This window comes from Protopterus annectens, chromosome 14.part0 (assembly GCF_019279795.1).
Source record: "Protopterus annectens isolate FY-2018-M chromosome 14.part0, PAN1.0, whole genome shotgun sequence".
NCBI classification, from domain to species: domain Eukaryota; kingdom Metazoa; phylum Chordata; order Ceratodontiformes; family Protopteridae; genus Protopterus; species Protopterus annectens.
Window position 1 is genome coordinate 779,906,359 of NC_056748.1, and position 15,445 is coordinate 779,921,803.

At 41.7% G+C, this 15,445-nt stretch overlaps 1 protein-coding gene across 1 annotated transcript in view; it reads right to left on the reverse strand.

Annotated features, from left to right (window-relative positions):
• The window catches only part of RGR (retinal G protein coupled receptor), a 272,329-nt gene that overhangs the window by 160,311 nt on the left and 96,573 nt on the right, over window positions 1-15,445 (reverse strand). The window lies entirely within an intron of this gene.

A 15,445-nucleotide genomic window follows, 5' to 3' on the forward strand; every position in this document is an offset into this window, starting at 1 on the left:
ATCTGCCATTTATCATCCAACTTTGAAAACTCTTGCATATCTGTTAGTATGACTTATCCATATCATACCATAATTTCTTTTTATTGCCTTCAAATATGTTTATTCTCTATTTCCCTTTTAATGTTTCATAAAAGTACAAAGAGCAACATGTCTCAAGGCATACTCTCGTGTGACATTCCAACTTAACTCCCTTTCTTTGGGTAGTGTCTTCTCACTTAAATCCTCTTGTGTCCTGCCTCAAGGCAATTTTCCAGTTGCCTAAATGGTGTCCAACACACATGAACATTCCAACCCCTTTGTTCTGATTATAATACTCTCATGAAGTACAGAACTGACGGCTTTGGTGAAGGCAGATAACTTCTGTTAATGTCCCTTATCCATTTCTGCCACTTCATAGTCTTCAAAGCTGTAAAAAGGGAATTGGGTGCCTTAGGCATGTATCTAATCTACTTAATGTCTGCTTTGTTGACTAAAAGCAATAGAGAGTATCTCTTAATGACAGCTTGTAAACAATCAAACTGTCAAAAGCATTTTCTCAAGATATTAACACAACTTAACTCATTGCTACCTTTTAGAAAAACACAGTTCATAAATTACAAGTTTTCATTCAGCGGTCACAGTCAGGACAATTTAGAGACAGCTGGCAAACTGTCAAGCTGTTTTGTTTTATTTTTTAAGGTAGACAGCTATCTTTAAATAGCAAAAGAAACTGACACTTTACAAGCTGTCTGTAAGCAACTGCAGTTGTTTAATTGCAACTTTTTTTAACTGTCTTACAGCAATGCAAGTCATAGAGCTTGGCTACATCTGACAGACAGCAGCTTCATGACATGCTATGGCGTCTGCTTCCTGAAGTTGGTTGTCCTACAGGAAATTCATCAGATTTCCCTCAGTACCTCTTCCATGACTTTCACAGTTAGTGCAGCCCAACTTTCCATTCTGTGATTCTCTCAGTGGGTTCTGCTCCTCCTTGGATAGAGAGAGGCATGAACGCAGCCTGCCTCAGGGATCTCACCAGTAAGCAAGCACTGGTTTAACATTTTTTTCAGGAGGATTTTTCTAATATTCAAACAGGTTTTAGGAACACCTGGTAGTTTTCTTCCTTTAACCCCTGCACTTCTTGGCTACTCTGTCCTAGGTAATCCGTCCAGCAGTTCATTTTCTCATCCACTCTTGTCATACTGAAAATTTCCTAGCTTTGTTTTTCTCATCAAGGCGGTGGTGAATAAATTATTTAAAGTGGTATTTGTTTTTCCTCCCCCTGAATTCTTTGTGATATTTGGTTAACTTACTCAAGTGCTTTCTTGTTTTCCTTCTCTCTCCTTGGCCAAGAAACAGAAATGTTACCTCCAGTAGTAAGCCTTTTTTATTGCTGGTGGCAGCCATTTCTAATTCAGAGACAGCCCTACCACAGTGCATTTACATCAAAGAAGTGCGGTACCATGATGAGCTGCCCACTTCTCTGGCCTATTGTAAATGAGGCATTCCAAAGAGAGGCTTATCATACTTACCCATGTACTCTGCCTGGATAAGTCTGTGGCAAGTGATTTACATAGTTAAGCAATTCACAGAACCACTCGGCTAAATTAATCTGACACTGAGGGCATTCTGTAAACTCGGGGACATGGTAATGTGTCCAGATATGTGCGTATGTAAGTGGAGGAATGATAACATAATGCATCAGCCCCCAGCTGTGATTACCACAAGGGCAGAAGAAAAGGGCCTGATAGCATTTGTGGTAATCATCTAGTGATTCAGAGACATGTAAATTAGTGAACAATGCATTTTTTTCTCATTACAGTTAATGTTTCTTTTATTACGTTGCCATGAAAAGGTACTTTTTGCTAAAGCCTTGCTGCTCATTGCTTGCCTTGTTTCTGAATCTTGTTTCTTTTCTTTGCCCCTGTCTCCTTCTCCTCCTTTCTAGTCCTTTACATGCCTTATTTATATTGACAGTTAACTCTATCCTATTTATGGTTCCATTTTTTGTTTGCTTTTTCAATTTCATTTATTTATTTGTTGATATCTTTCCTAAGCCTTAATGGCGTTATCATTTTCCTGGTTCTGCTGTGCTACTCAGTTTTTTTTCCATAACCTTCCACATGCCCCCTCTTATTCTGTCTCTGAGAATACTCACTTTTTTCATTGACTTCCAGGAGCCTACATCCTTTTAATCCATTTCCCCCAACCTCCTGTAATCTACTTCTTTATTGAGCCATACTATATGTTCCTTAATATTTCTACCAACAATGATCAAACCTATCTGACAACTTTCAGCCCTTTCACTCAAGAATCAGGGGTGAAACTTATAATAATGAAGTTTAAAGATCCCTCAAATAATTTTAAATATTAATATTTTGAACTTAGGGGCAGCCGCGGTGGTGCAGCGGTTAGTGTTGCCACCTCACAGCAAGAAGTTCTCCAGTTCAATCCTCGGCTGGGGTGCCTTCTATGCAGAGTCTGCAAGTCCTCCCTGTGGTCGAGTGGGTTTCCTCCAGGTGCTCCAGTTTCCTCTCCCATCCCAAAGACATGCTGTAGGTGGATTGGATACTCTAAACTGGCCATAGGTGTGAGTGCGTGCATGTGTGTGCCTTCTGTGGAAGGTTGGGTACCAGGCTGGCAGCTCGTCACCGTAAAACTCCACCACCAATCATGAGCAGACAGGTGACCTGCTGTGGCAACCCCTAACCAGGAAAAGCCGAAAGAAGAAAAAGTATTGTGAACTTAGAAAGATGATCAGTGAGATGATTTGTAATAATATCCTGCCACAGAACATGTTCAAAATGATGTAGATGCTACTAGGTTGGTGGATGTTGTAGTAGCTGTGCACAACATGTGGTTGAACTGGATGGCCTTAGACCTTGCCATGGCGGTATGGCTAAGATTCTCTAGGCTTCCGATTACCACACTCCAACAGCATCTGCATTGGAAAATTAAAGCCAAAAAGAGTGCTATAATGTCACATTGCATTCTCCAGAATGTGTCTGTAATGCTTGCAGATGTAGTTATCCAGCATGCTTCTGGAGCTGTGGTACTGCATACCTGATGAGCCTTAAGATGATTCTAAAGCACCTGGTGTGGAATATCTTGCCAGAAAGATAAAAAGGAAGAGGGATAATGAACAGGCATGTGTGACATCTCACTGGTATTGCTCCTGCAATATATCACTCTGCTAAAACAAGTGTGCTGCACGTGCTGTGTTTTACGTCACTGCCATACATTCCCATTGTTCTGACTCATGTAGTAGTGTGTTTCATAACTTACTGTGACATTTTCATAGTTTTTCCACAAGTGTTTAACAATTAGTACCTCAACACCAGGAAGTGCTGCCAGCCACAGGTTTTTTTTTTGGTCACTGCCCAGATGTATGTCCTCTGAATGTGCTCCTCCTGCTTGCTTTATGTTGCTCAGACACTCCTCCTTTCACCTCTGTTCATCCCTGTGACTCCTGCTGAGTCTCTCTTCCGAGTCATCATCCTGATGTCTTCCTGTGTCTGGCACGTAACTTGCTTTTCTACTGTCCTGCATGGGTGTCCAGAAAGAAATACTGCAGGAACATGCTGTCCCTCCAAAAAGCCATCCAGCTCTGTGTACTGCACTACCTTTGCTGTATTTTGCACTGGGCTCTGCTATACATTTTACCACTACAATCCATGCTGACAATCTCCTGTGATGATCAATGCAATATGCCAGAAATGCTTTTGTGCCTGTATCTGGCAGTGACAGCACACAATGTACCTTCTAAGTATTATGAGATGCATACTTAAAACAGTCCACAAAAGACTGAACTGATATTCTACAGTGATGTGTCTAGTACTGTCCCTATAGTGCACTGTAGTTTGCTATGGCACAAACAGCACTTTTCTACTGCAGCCTGTGTTGTGTTTCTGGTATATGCATTTTGTATCACTTTGTCTTAAATACACAGACATATGCTTTTATTCATACTGCTTTGCAAAGGAAGTCCTCTTTGCTTTGGTTGCTCTGTACCCGAACAAATGTTTTCTGTCCTGTGCCTAGTTATACTTCAGCATAATTTCTGTATGTTACCTTCTGTGCTGCTGTGTAGTCCAATGGAGATATCACCATGTCTACCTTCCTCTTTCCTCTCTACCACTGTCTAGCTAAATAACATCAATTGTTTTTCCTCTGCACATTGTGCAGTTTACATGCTGTAGTGTAACAGCTTACACATGCTGTACAAAATGTTGTTGCTCTACCTGCAGGTTGTTTGCACAGAACTGCATGGTATTACTTATGCATTTTGTCATGGTTCAAGATGTTTATATATGGTGTCCAGGGCTACTCTCTGCTTTTATTAAAGTGCTTTGTACAGCACTACATAATGCCATGGTATATATAATACATTGTGCAATAATGCTCTGTGCTCTGCATACAATATGCATGTCTCCATATGTACCTGTATGTTAGCATTTTTACAGTGTGGTTATTTGGTGCACAGAGTGTATGGAGGCATAGAATATTTGTTAAAAAGTATAGAAACTGTTTAATATGAAGATATACAGCTAATCATTATTTCATCTCAAGAGATTAAATGGTTTATAAAATCTAGTCTCAGATGTTTTTGTATGTAGACAAAAAAACTAATTTATTTAAATAACAGAGCAATGAATCAAGGATGTGTTCGCTACATATGTAACTAGTATAACCACTGGCACATCATTCACCTTTTCTAACTGAGCATTTTTTGTTTTTCAGAGGTTAACAAATGATGCACGCTAGTACCTTACAACAATATCTTTCAGTGTTGAAAATTCATGAGACATACGATGTTTGCCTTTCAGTTTGTAGCCTGTTACAGATCACCCGCCCCATCTCAGGAACCCCACTCGGCATTCCTGAGAACATTGGAGAATATGAATGTCTCTCCAAACACCATAATATTGGGTGATTTCAACTACCCAAACATTGACTGGGAAAACTACTCAAGCCCCAGCACTCTTGCCCAACAGTTCCTAGAATTTATAAACTCAAATGCTATGGAACAACTGGTCACCACTCCCACAAGAGGGGACAACATATTGGACCTGGTCATCACAAACACGGGGTCTCTATGTTCCACACCAGAGGTAAACCCTTGTTGGTAAAATCAGACCATAAACTAATCTCACTGGAGATCCATATCCCGTCCTCACCCCCAGCAAAGGAAGCCACTGTGAAAAACTTCTCAAAAGCAAACTTCACACTTCTCAAGACCAAGGTGGAATGCTTCAAAGTGCCTGGGCCAGTGGAAAATACTGCCCAAACCGCAGAGTCCTTTACAAATGCATTCTATAAGCACCTACAGGATTGCATGGATTTTGCTATCCCAAATAAGACCAAGACTCACTCCTCCAAAAGCAGGAGACCTGTCTGGTGGACCCCGGCCATAAATAAGCTATACAACAGAAGGAGGAAGCTACTACATGATGGAGCAAAATCCCTAAAAGGGAAGGCATCTCTGAGCAGTACTAGCAAGAAACTTTGATCCCTCATAAAATCATCAAAAGCCAGCTTCGAAAGAAAAATTGCCCAAGACACCAAAGATAATCACAAGGTCTTCTTTAACTACGTGAAGAATCTGGGTGGCAACTCCCAGATGTGCTTAGAGTTGGTGCAAAATGGCAAAAAATACATGGAACCCACAGACATTGCCAACATCCTGGCAGGCAGGTTTAGTGCAAATACCCCCCCCCCCCAAAGAGCCAATGTCTATCCCAACAGAATGTAGCCTTCCAGACATCACAGACGCACAGGTGAAAGCTGCTCTCTTCAAAGCAAAAAACACAGCATCGATGGGATCGGATGGTGTCCCGGGCTGCGTCTTACATGAGCTCCAAGAAGAACTGAATCCCCACATAAAGTCACTGTTCAAATTCAGGCTTACTACAGGATATGTACCCAAAGAATAGCGTACAGCGACAGTTGTCCCACTCCACAAAGGTGGTGCCACAATGGACCCTGGTAACTAGCGCCCTATAAGCCTGACTAGCCTGGTCTGCAAAGCTATGGAGCGTATCATCATGGAACTCATAAACAAAGACATTGGGAACCTCCAGACACTGGACCCCACCCAATTCGGCTTTCTTAAAGGCAGATCTTGCCTCTTAAACCTAGTCGACTTCTTTGAAACAGTCACCAAGGCCATTGATGAGGGCAAGGTAGTCCACACAGCCTACATGGACCTCGCAAAAGCCTTCGACACAATACCCCACTCGGGCATCATAAATAAACTCAACAGCTTAAAAATCAATCTCTACATCACAAGATGGGTTGCAAACTGGCTCAGGGATAGAACCCATATGGTCAGAATTGCAGGTGCCGTGTCTGATTCTAAACCAGTCACAAGTGGCATCCCACAGGGCTCAGTTCTGGGACCTCTCTTGTTTGGCATATACTTCTCTGAGGTACAGGCTAACAAGGGAGGACTATGGCTGACCAGGTTCGCAGATGACTGTAAACTGGGAGCCATAATCGACTCTCTGGCTGACACAAGCATCCTCCAAAAGGGTCTCACGGAGACGGATACCTGGTGCCAGAGCCACGGCCTCAAACTAAATGCAAAAAAGTGCATAGTCATCCCCTTTGGGAAAAACAAAGTACCCACAAACTACCACATAGGTGGTAATCCATTAAGTACGGAAGAAGTAATTAGGGATTTGGGGACCCAGGTAGATAGTAACCTCTCCTTTGACAATCATGTTGCCAAAGTGGTTAGAAAGACTTTCTATATAGCCCACCTAATCACGAAAGGGTTCACATCTAGATCAAAAGAGGTCATTGTGCCTCTCTACTCATCGCTCATCAGGTCCATAACTGAATACAATGCCCCATTTGGGATATACCTTACCCGACACCTGCAGCAACTGGAGAGACCCCAAAAGTACCTCACAAAAAGGATCACGGGCTTCAAACAGATGCCCTATGCAGCACGACTTAAGAAACTCCAGCTCTACTCAGTTGCTTACCACCTACTCAGAGGCGATCTATGCCTGACATACAAAGCCATGTCTAACCCAGAATTAATGGACATGCTCCACCTGAGGAAATCCAAATCCCTCAGAGCTACATGCTCCAGGGACTTAAACCTCAGCACAACAATAAATAGGACATGCTGGAGGGACAGATTCATATCCCAGAGGCTCCCCTCACTCTGGAAAAGAATCCCAATTCATGTTAGGCAGAGCCCCTCACTGATCCTCTTCAAGAGAAATCTTGACGAGTGGATGGGAAATCGTAAATTCACCCCTGGGATCTCTGCTGTGTCCCTACTGGACAGAGGCGCAGTAAACTAATCCTAAAGGGGTATCTTCTGTGACCTACTATATAGAGGCACAGTGAACTAATCTAAAAGGGAGGTGAAAGCCAAACACACTCTGGTTAGGCTTATAAATGCCCTAGGTTAGTTAGCCTAGTATCTACCTATGAACATATGCTTGGATTATGAAATGATTATTTTAATATATTTAGAAGCAGGGTTGCCTTTTATAATACCAGAGAAGGAAAGCGGAAGAGATAGTATTCACCTGAAGTACAGTTTGAATGTCAAGGACATTCCAAAGACATGCATCTGGAGCATTTCTCCCCGGGCCTCCCCTGAAAACAGGCTCTGTGGAACCTAGTCGGACTTTCCCAGTCAACAAATGTTAAATAAATAAATAAATAAATAAGGACATGTTGAAGAAACAAAATCCCTTAGGTAACCTCAGTGTATTTAAACAAGGTACTACACATATGTTTATGTATTAGTGGTAGAGTAGACAAATACACACCTACTGTACTTGACTTTCCAACCACAACTTGAAGAATAAACTCTGTTGCAAAAATAGGGCAGTACTGTAGTAAAGTAGATACTGTTGCTTACTTACAGCACTTTGTCATGTACTTTGGCTCTTGGCTGGGGTACCTTCATCCATCTCTCCAGGACCCAGCTTGATGGTTCTACTTCTAATACATATTTGCCATTTATTCCATGGGGCAAAAACTGGGCACTCCTGGGCTTCATGTCTGAGGAGCCCTATTGACCTATTCAGCCCCACCATGGTGAGAATTGGGCATTATGAAGTGGGCCACTTACTGGGTCATGTGGTTTAACATATCCCTACAGCTAATTTTCCTGTCAGTTTCACAATGGTGTCCATCACCCTGAGGAAGTGCGCATTTCTCCATACATACCCTAATCCCCAGGCTAATTTATGCACACTCGAACAGCTTATTGTAGTGTGTGTTCACTAGACTCATGCCCCATCACTGCAATGCTCAGTGCTCTCACTAGGTGTCACCCAAGTGCCAGACCAGAGATGCCTCTTTCTAGCATGAGTGAGCCAGCATCATCGTTTCACTAACATTCTTCTCTGTCTGTCTCTTGCAGTGCCTATCATCACTTGAGAACACAGTTCAAATGGGGTACAGTCAGGGTTACATCACTCTAAACCACCAGGGTGAATGGGGCTGAGGAACCTTCTGTGTAGAAACTGCATGTACTCCATTTGTCCATGTTCATTTTCTCCAGGTTACTTAGTTCCCCCCAAATCCCAAACACATGCTCTACATCATGAAATGGGGATCCCCCAAATTCATAGTAGATGGGAATTATATAAATGAGTGTGTTAGGGTATCCTGCAATGGACCAGTACCCCATTCATTATTACTGTCTCTGTCAAGCATGCACTGAGTGGCAGGGTAGGCCCCTTAAAGGAATTACTCAGGTAATTGAAGAATGAATGAATGAGTGACTGAAATGATACAGAAAAAAGATTCTTAAACTTCTCTCAGAAAACTTTAATGACTGATAATATTTTACAAGGCAATATATTTTAGATATAAAATGATAAAGGGAGTGAACAAGAAGCTTGATAATGTTTATATTTTATTTTACAAGGTATGAGAGAAGACTTTTTATGGAAGATGAGTAAGTTTCACTAGTTGGCAATACTGCAGTATTAGGCTCTTACATGGTACCCACAGGCCATCGGCTGCTTCAGCTCATCTCTCCTAGTTAGCGTTCTGACACCAGGTTCACTATTTGAATCACAGTGCCAGTAGTACAGTAGCATACAGTAATTTTATGCTATTATCTTTTTTCATTTGTCTGGGGCCAGGTCATGCCTGAAAACAATATACTCTGGATCAGTCTAAATAGCTGACAAACATACAATAAATAAAATATATGGAGTGTTTAACAATGATGAAGCCAGATGGATGGGATGGAAATGCTGAGACCAATATATCTACTTAGTAGGTGATCAGCTAGGTACACTAAACCAGAATGACTTTTTTTTCAGATATGACCCAGTACTAGTAATGAAACAAAGAAAACCAGTAAGAAGAGGCAACAAAGAACTTAATAAATTAAATAAAATGAAACAGCAAAGGTTGAGGTCTCAAAGTGGAGTGGGACCCTTAATGGGAATGGGGGTGGCTTAGCACAAAGGTACTTCTGAGGAAGGCTTTGCAAAATCTAAGGGAAGCCAGGGACTGAGAATTACATTCCTCAATGAAGCTGGAAATGGTGACTAAATATACCTTAATATTTAAAAAGCTTGATCTTCAAATGAAAAGTGAAGATAAGAAGGAGAGAACTAAATGAATTGGAACTGAGAAAGAAGTTATGTTACGTGCTTTTTTATAGCTTCTGAACAGAGGATTTCTGAGAAGCTGTGGGGTACGGACCACTCTGGAAGGAAAAGCATAGATCCCTAGCCATTAATGGAATTGTTGAGACCATGCAGTTACATAGATGGATATTATACATGGGCAAAGTCTGTTGGATTGGTGACATAGGAGATCTGAGGAAGGATTTAGAAGTAGAGGAGCCTGTTTTAGGTAAGGCCAGTGTAAAAGAACTGCAGGCGGCCAGGCCAGAATGGGGCTATGAGGATCACTGCAGGCTTGCACAGCATGGCTTTCTGGATGAACCTGTCATTAGTGGAAGATGAGGGAAGGTGTAAAGTAAGCCTGACAGCCACTGATGGACTAGAGTATCCTTTGTGGAGCATTGTTCTGGTTGTACTAAGGAAAAGACGTGGCTGCATTTTGTGTTGGAGAGGCTTGCAAATAGATCACAGTAAAGTTTCTGCCATCAATGGAACAGATTATGTGCTACCTGAGGGCTGAAGGACCACTCGTGAAGTATCAGTATTTTCCTGATGAGTCTATCTGCCAAGGAGTTAACACAGTGCTTTCGCCTAAAAATGACATTCCTGGATGTCTTAAGATCACACACTGACACTCTCTCATGGCTTTGCCGCACAGGGGGTATGCTGTGGTGTCTACCTACTGGATGATATACCATCCTACAGCCTTATCTTCCATGTGTATGAATATCACACCATGCTTATGAGTTCTGATCACATTTCTAGTATATACTGATGTATAGATTGGGGCCTCTTGATTTGGGTTGTGACCCCATGTAATACCCCTCATCCTAGGACAGAGGCATCCATGGTACTCATGTATAAAGAAAGAGACTGAATGGGAGACCTGTTAAGAGACTGTTGTGGCCTATGACCACTGAAGGAGTCTGTTGCATACAGGCATTAGTTTGAATGTTTTGCTTATGTCATCCTCTGTCTGTGACCTTTGTGCCTTTAGAATCCACTGAAGAATCCATGTGTGGTATCTGGAATTTGATATTAAGAAGATTGTTTCAGCAATCAAACCTTGGACTCGATATGCAGATGTAGTGAAGGCCTGAAAAGAAGGTGCATGGAAGTGAGAATGGGGAGAGCTCTGCCAGTAGTGTGTCTGTTAGTAGTCTGTCCAGATGGCACCCTACGAAACCAAACATCTGAGCTGGTTCCAAATATGACACTCCTAGATTTATGGAAATCCCTAGGGACAGGCAAAGTTGGAAAAGTTAGGCTCTTGCTTGCATGACAAACTCTCTATGAAGATTATGAGCAGTGTGTCAAAATATAGAAAGATATGAACTTCTAGTGTCTTCTTGTAAGAGCTGATCACTGCCATATACTTTGTGAACACAGTGGGGGTTTGTGAAAGGTGCATACTTACATACATTTTGTGAACACACTGTGGGCTGTGGTGAGCCCAAATAGCAGAGCTCTGAACTGATAATGACTTGTCTCTAGCCTGGAAGCATGGAAACCTGCTTGACTCCGAAGTAATCTTAATGAGCAGGTATATATCCTGGAAGTCCAGAAAGCACATCTCATCTCACCCCTGTGGACACAGGAATATTGAATGCACTACTATCCATAATGTGAGGTTCTTGACATACTGAACTGGCCTCATGTTGTTTGCTTTCTTTGGCATAAAAAGGAACTGTGAATAAACTTCAAATGCTGTCTAGTCTGGTGGGACCTCTTGGATGGCCCTTTTATTGAAAGTACAAATTCTAGAAACTGTATCAACAAATAATTCATGGATGCTGATAACATGTCTACAATGCTGTGTTGTTTACTGAACATTCTTACAGCTATCCAGATACTATATCTGCAGAAGCATAGCTGCTTCCATTAGCACCCTGGGCTGGTGCTGTGAACCAGCACCCTACCTCCTCAGCCCTTCAAGTGAAGAGAAAAAAGAAAACAAAAAAGAAAAAAGAGCACATCACCGTAATAGGCTATAAGTAATTTACGCACCTCCCTCCAGCCAACAAAGAAAAAAAATATATATACATTCATACCCATCAATATATATATATATATATATTTTTTTTTATTTAAAAAATCTTTTAAACTGTAGCAAACTGTTCGTTAAAAATGTAGCAAACAGTTGTAGTTTATGCCCTGCACAAGCAGTTACTAGAGTTTAGACCATGTACGAAGTGCTACAGCACTCAGGTTTTACCGCAAACGCTTTTAAAAGCTAGTACTACATTAAAGAGTGATCAGGACTGGCTGATCGTGGCCTCAACACTTTGTGCCAGGGGCTGTTGTCCTTCTTGCCCTGGCCTAGCTATGCTACTGTATATCTGACATCAACATAGAAGATGATATCAGTGTGAACAGTAATATTGATCTTGTCGTAACAGTGGTGACACAATGATGTTGTGAAATTAGAATAAGAAGTAGGACTAAGGTAAGTGATGTACCCTTAGTGATCTACAGCATTCTGAAACTCTCAAATCACTTTTTTAATTTCTGTAGTTGTGGTTCAAGTATCTGGTTTGCCACAAATTTGTGGACAATGGCAAAACTCTCATTGCTTATTGTTTCTCTGTGTGTGTGTATGTATGAATCTATGTATATGGGCATAGGATCTTAGGAGATTACTAGGTTATTGGCCCTAGAATCTTTTTAAGCATAGCCATTCATGCCCCAGTTTTTACAGTTATCAATGCCCGTGGGCTAGAATGGCTTAGTATATGCCTGTGCCACAGGGCTTCTACAAATTGCCCCTGTTCATAAAGACCACAAGTGACAAGCCAGGGGTAAATTTTTAATTTCCCATCCATTCGTCCAAACTGCATTTAAGTAGACTTAGGTAAGAGCTCTGTTTCACATGAATGGGGATTATGTTCTAGAGAAAGGATGATCTCTGAGATACATACCTATCCCTCCAATATGTTTTATTTATGTCACAGACAAGGTTTAGATTCTTACATCGTGTAACTGTAGTGCTTTTTGTTTTGTGAATGTGTAGCAGATCCAGCAGGGCTAGATCGGAGAATTTTTTGTATGTTAGGCATAGATCACCCTGCAGTAGTAGGAGAATCAGTACAGGGACAGGGCTTTGAGGCGGTCTGCATAGGACATATCATTTATACCCTGTATTCTTTTAGAGAGGAACCTCTGTGGCCACTCCAGCTGTTGCCAAGGACTGGTCAGGTACATATTGAAGGGTGCACTGTACTCAATTATGGGCCTAATAAGGGCTGAGTACAGCAGGACTATGATCTGCTCAGATCTGGATGCCATGCCCTTGCTTATAAGTTGTGTCACATTAGAAGGATATCCTCACTATTATGGAAACATGGTGATTACAGTCAGGTTATTGTCAACATGAGTTACCACTAGGCCTAATCTTAGGGGAGTGTTATCAATGTTCTAACATGCAGGGGTGATGATCTTCCTAAAAGGGTATAATTATGCATTTTTGAACTGAGTTTTAGGCCATGGTTCTGGCACCAGTTATTTGTTTATGCCAGACCCTCCTAGAGGATATTTACATCTCTGTTGCATTCAGTGATTGCACCCAGCTGGTTGTTCAGCTAAGGCCCATTACATTTGTCTTAACTTCAGAGGAATATTTTCCAAATAGGGGAGGTCTCAGTACAGCACCAGTAGCAGGCTCCTTGGTGGAGACAGGATGCATGAAGTTAGGGTAGGGGGTCTGTCTGTGAGCCATTTAGCTATCCATCAGGTGACACGGGGATTTATACCTAAATTTGTGAGTTTGTCTATAATAACTAAGTGAGGAATTGTAACAAATGTCTTTGCCAGGTCAAGGTAGGCAGTATGTACCATTCTGCTCTTGTCCATGGCTCTAGTGATCTTCTCGAAGAAGTCCACACATAGTTTAGTATGCATGACCTACCCTTAACAAAATTGAACTGGGATAGGTCCAGTGAATGAAGATTTCCTATATCTTTCGTTATCAGGTCCGTGATAACTCTTTCCATGGCCTTGCATATAAGACTAGTCAAAGTTATGGGTCTGTTGTTCCCTGAGTCTTTTGATGGTCCACCTTTGTGTAGAGGGATGACTGTTGCAGTCCTCTATTCTCTATGGATGAAGCCTGTCTGGGGGCTATGGCTGTATTGAGATTCTAGTGAGCATGACAGGCTATGTTTCAAGCTATTTAAGAGGCATCCTAGGATATTATTGGGGCCCATTTTATGCAATGTTTTTAGCTCTGGAGAGTGCAGTGAGGACTTTTTTTTTAGTGGTAGCTGGGGAAGAAATGGTAGAGGGTATTTCCTGGGGGGATCTGAGGGTGAAAGAGAAGTGAAATTGGAACTAAAGTTCTCAGTCAGCAAGTTTGCTACATTGCCCCGTTTGGTATAGGAAGTTTCATTTACTATTAGTTGAGAACACTGTTGGTGTTCCCTTTAAGGTTATTTACACAACTGAAAAATGCCTTATAGTTATCCTTCACCTGGGAAGCTATTTTTGCCTCAATGCTGGCTTTGGTGGACTTAATTAGTCACCTGAGCTACTTGTTGAGACTGATGAGGGTTTTTTTTGTCTTTGAGCAGAGCTCTTCCTATTTTTGGACAGGATTTTCTTTTGTTGTACTGGGGGACAAACCAAGTAGGCTTGTTTCTGGAGCTTGACCTAAGTTTATTTTGTCTTGGTACTGCTGTTTCCATGTAGTTATTCACATACTTGTAGAGCGTTTCTGTAAACACAGCTGCATAGGTCACCATGTTTTCTGAGTTTGGGGAGGAGGGGCTGGAATTTAGCTATGCCATCACATCAAGGTATTTAGCCTTGGAAAAGTTCTTAAAGGTTCTGGGGTTTACAGGGAGTTCGGCCTTTATATTTATTTCAAGAGTGACCACTTTGTGATCCAATCTGACCAGTGAGGACATTACACAAGTGTGGGGGGGGGGGTGCAACGTTCTCTCATATTTATGAGTATCAGATCCAGGATATTTGCACCCCTAGTAGATGTGCAGACTAGCTGTTCTAGGGTGTTTGCTTTTTTCAAAATTCATGAATCCTTCAGCCTGCATTTTAGTGATTGTGTATGTATCTCAGTTAATGTTGGGATAGTTGCAATCACCCATGAATATGGTGATGGGCAGAACTGTGAATGTCTCCAGTATATTCAAGTATGTGGTATGGTTATCCTGGGTCATAGATGGGAATCTATTGCTAGCAAGAATATGGTGTTGGACTTTACCTAAAGTTATATGGACATCAAGCAGCTCAAGCATGTCATATTGGTTTGAACGATCTTGAGGTGTGCTTATATTTTATGTAGATTGATACACCTCCATTACTTGTCTTTTCTTGTGTGTCAGCTGGTCTAAATGTGTGGAAGATATTATACTCCTGTGCTGCCAGGGAGCCTTCTGTAGCTTCAAACCATGTCTCAGTAACTGCACAGAAGTCAACACTCTCCAGGGTGAGAAGCACTTCCGGGGAGCAGAGCTTCTTGTTGAGACTCCTAGTAGTGAGCAGTAACACCTTTAGTTTATCTTGTATAGAATTTATTATGTCGGAAGGGTCTATATTACTTCATCAAAAACTAACTTCAGTGAACAGATGTTCATCGAACATTAATCAGCGAATGGCCAATCACCAAACAGTCACATCAGCGAATGTGTTCCCCAGGGCAGTGAGTTACTTGGCCAACATACTGACCATCAAACACACACCACAGTATATCAAACCCACCAAGGTGGGGGGCTGTACACCCCCCCAACTTACATATACCAACTCTGAGACTGCACTGCAGTGGGGAAAAGGGCAAATTTCCTTACATTGGCCAAGTAACTCATTGCCCTAGAAAAAACGTTCGCTGATCTGAAAAT